Genomic DNA, 4235 nt, shown 5'->3' on the forward strand with positions numbered 1-4235 from the left:
GTTAAATAGCCACCTTCCCAAACATCAATTGAAGTGAACTTTTTGTTCAGTACCTGTTTAGTGCTTCAGTACTATGTAAATGTGATAGATCCCATCACTATCATTTGAATGAAATACAAGTTTTTGCAGCTATGAATCTGTGAGCATTCTCCCATTTCCCTCATAACGGTTTGCTGTTAAATTCCTGCCCATGCCATTGTGGAAGGACAGAATTTGCTATGAAACATAAATTCATAAAATCATAGAATGGTCACAGCACACCCACACAATTCTTTTTTCTCTTTGTGGTTTGAAATTAAAACAGCATTCGGTGCAGCTTCAAGTGAAAGTCCATGAAACACAGCTGACAGCTGCACTGTGTATGGAGGAAAGGGAGAAGGATGTGATTCTGTGAACTGGGACAATGATTTCCTAGTATTTAACAAACCATTACTCTACGATCATTAAGCAGAAGTTTGCAGCTCTTCCCAGTGAGGTCTGCAGTGCTCCACCCAGCCATTGAAATAAAAACTTCTGAATATAAAGAAAGAGGATATTCAAATACAATGATTGCATTAGTTCAGGGGATAAAAGACAGGATATAGGTAAGTTATACTGGGGCTTCCTTATTTACAAATGTTTGACTTACGAATGATTGCACTTATGAAGCAATCCTACACTGGGGTGTATTATTAATACTTTCAAATAAAGATCTCATCATACTTACAAACAGCTATTTTATATTGTCCAGCAATGTGTACAAGTCAACTTGTGAATAGATTCAAGAATGGAACACATTTGTAACCTGGGGACTGCCTGTTTGTGTGACTAGCTCAAAGGAATCATACTATAATAGATTTATTTGTTTCATGAAAGATACTAAAGATGTAAGAACATACAGCATAAGAATTGTTAGCAATGTGAATTTGGAACTCCCTTCCTAACATTACAATGGAGTATTTCATTTATCTATTCATGGGACATGGGCGTGGCTGGCTGGGCCAGCATTTATTGCTCATCTCTAGTTACCCTTGAGAAGGTGGTAGTGAGCTGCCTTCTTGAACCACTGCATTCCATGTGCTGTAGGTAGACATACAATGCTGTTAGAGAGGGAATTCCTGGACTTTGACTCAGCGACACTGAAGAAATGGTAAGATATTTCCAATCAGGATGGTGAGTGCCATGGAGGAGAAATTAGAGATGGTGGTGTTGCCATGTATTGACTGCCCTTGTCTTTCTAGATGGTAGTGTGGATTTGAAAGGTGCTAATTAAGGAGCCCTTTTGAATTTCTGCAGTACATCATGGAGATAGTACACACCACCATGACTGAGAGTTGCTGGTGGAGGGAGTGAATGTGGTACCAATCAAGCTGGATGCTTTGCTCTGGAGGGTGTCAAGCTTCTCAAGTGTTGGTACAGCAACACTCATCGCGGCAACTGGGGAGAATTCCATCCCACTCTTGACATGTATCTTGTAGGTAGTGGACAGGCTTTGAGGAGTCAGGAGGTCAGTTAGTAGCTGCAGGATTCCTACTTCTGACCAGCTCTTGTAACCATGGCCTTTTTATGACCTGTCTAGTTCGGTTTCTGGTCAATGGTAACCCACATGAACTGCAGCACCAAGAAGAAGGTTCACCATCACCTTCTCATGGACACACTAAGTAGGTGGCACGGTGGCCCAGTGGTTAGCACTGCTGCCTCACAGCACCAGGGTCCCAGGTTCGATTCCAGCCTTGGCCTGTCTGTGTGGAGTTTGCACATTCTCCCTGTGTCTATGTGGGTTTCCTCCCACAGTCCAAAGATGTGCAGGTCAGGTGTCAGGTGAATTGGCCATGCTAAATTGCCCATAGTGTTAGGTGCATTAGTTAAAGGGAAATGGGTCTGGGTGGGTTACTCTTCAGAGGGTCAGGTTGGGCTAAAGGGCCTGTTTCCACACTGTAGGAAACCTAATCTTAAAAAAAGTACTAGGCTTTGTGGCAATGCCCACTTCCCCATAAACAATAATAAATAAAGTTACAAGACAAATGCACTTTGACAGATACTGATTCCAACACCCACTTTTCCACCATATCTCTGAGCTTCTCACTTCCAGAAAGGTACAAATATCTTTTGAAAATATTGATGCTATTAACTTCAATGATCTTCTCTGGTAACATCCCATAAGTCAATGTGATCCCTGCTTCTTCCTTTCCTACTACTTCCCAAATTTAATTTGCTGCTTAATTTAGTTCTTGAACCACTTGCTGTGCTAAGCAATGGCTTGTGATGATTTGAAAAGCCAATAATTTTGGTTGCTTCTTAAATGAGGATCTAAACCCATTGGATAGCTATCATTATGATATTGCTTCAAATAAATCAAACCTTCTGCAGAAAAGTCATGTGGATTTGATAACAACCAGGATCATTTGCTTGTGGGACCTTGAAATTTCTGAAATATGCAAAAATGTATTTTGAAATGGGAGATTTGACATTACTTATTCATTCTTCATTCCATTCTTACATTACTTAAAATATTAAACATATTAATTGAGGTGGATACAGAGACACCCTCCATTTTAATGAATAATTGAGAATAAGGGGATATATGAAATTGGATTCTAAGGGGGGGTGGGTTTTAATGTTATACAGTCGGTTCTGCTATAACGTGTGCTTCTTCAATGCAAATGGGCTTTTATGTGATTGAAGAATTTAGACTGTTATTTGTAGAACGCAAACTGTCCTTATCTGTATTGGCCGTAATGCAATTCTGACCTCATTAGTTTAAATGGTGCTGCTATTGCACTATTTCCTAATAACACAAGATTGCACGAGAACGGAATTGTCACGTTATGTCCGAATCGACTGTACTGGAGTTTTGCTGAGTGATGGAAATGAAGGCAATGGTCCAAGAGGGGACAAGACTTCAGTTCAATGTATCAGGATTAGGAGAGTGGATAGCAGCCTCTCTGTGTGAAATCAACCAATGACAAAAGAGGGTTCTGTAACCAATAAAAAGTCTAGGCTGGGACAGAGGTTTTGTGCAAACAACAGATAGTTGGTGAAAACAAAGCAGTTCAAGTCATAGAGTCATAGAGATGTACAGCACAGAAACAGACCCTTCGTCCAACTTGTCCATGCCGACCAGATATCCCAACCCAATCTAGTCCCATCTGCCAGCACCCGGTCCATATCCCTCCAAACCCTTCCTATTCATATACCCATCCAGATACCTTTTAAATGTTACAATTGTACCAACCTCCACCACTTCCTCTGTCAGCCCATTCCACATACACACCACCTTCTGCATGAAAAAATTGCCCTTTAGGTCTCTTCTGTGTTTTCCCTCTCCTATGCCCTCTAGTTCTGGATGGCCCCACCCCAGGGAAAAGACCTGGTCTATTTATCCTATCCATGCCCGTCATGATTTTATAAACCTCTATAAGGTCACTCCTCAGCCTCCACGCTCCAGAGAGCCTATTCAGCCTCTCCCAATAGCTCAAATAAGTTGGAGCTGGCAATGAATTTAAAAGCCTCTCACTGTCTCAACCTTTCTTTATTTCCTACAGCAGGCTCAAAAAAGTTAGCAAGTGGAAACATACGGGCTTCTCCACATTTACCATCCCAATTTGCAGCTGGTGCTGGGAGCAGGCCCATTATCCTCCCATTGTCCCTGCTCTCAACATTTTTCCCATCTGCTTCCCAGAAGTTTTAGCAGGTAATAACAAACCTGTACACAATTGATTCTTTAAAAAGCTTGGAAGCCTGTTGATTGATGATTTGAAAACGGCAGACAAGCTTTCACTCTCCTTGTGTAGTAGATGACCTGGTGTGATGCCCCTCCCCCAAGTCCCTCCTCCCTACCTTTTATCTCAAATCCATTGAACTCAGCACTGCCTTCCTAACCTGCAATCTCACCGCCCCCACCCCAGTCTGACCTACCACCCTCACCTTGACCTCTTTCCACCTATCGCATTTCCGACGCCCCTCCCCCAAGTCCCTCCTCCCTACCTTTTATCTTAGCCTGCTGGAACAGCAACAGACCTGGTGTGATGACACCACCTTGCTAACTCAACATGTCATCACGCCATGTTTTATGCTGATCGTTTTGCCCAATTTGCAGTTAGAAAACCCAACTTCGATATTTGGGAGAGAAATCAGGAAGTGCTTTTCCACAACACCTGAAAACTTACATTGATGGGTCAGTTTGAATCTAGTACCTGGTTAGTGGATTGCATAACTGGTCCAATTGCTGGCACTGTGCCAACACAACAGCCCTG

Source organism: Chiloscyllium plagiosum, unplaced genomic scaffold (genome assembly GCF_037043375.1).
Source record: "Chiloscyllium plagiosum isolate Xiang-an unplaced genomic scaffold, Cpla_swu_hap1 HiC_scaffold_10, whole genome shotgun sequence".
NCBI lineage: Eukaryota > Metazoa > Chordata > Chondrichthyes > Orectolobiformes > Hemiscylliidae > Chiloscyllium > Chiloscyllium plagiosum.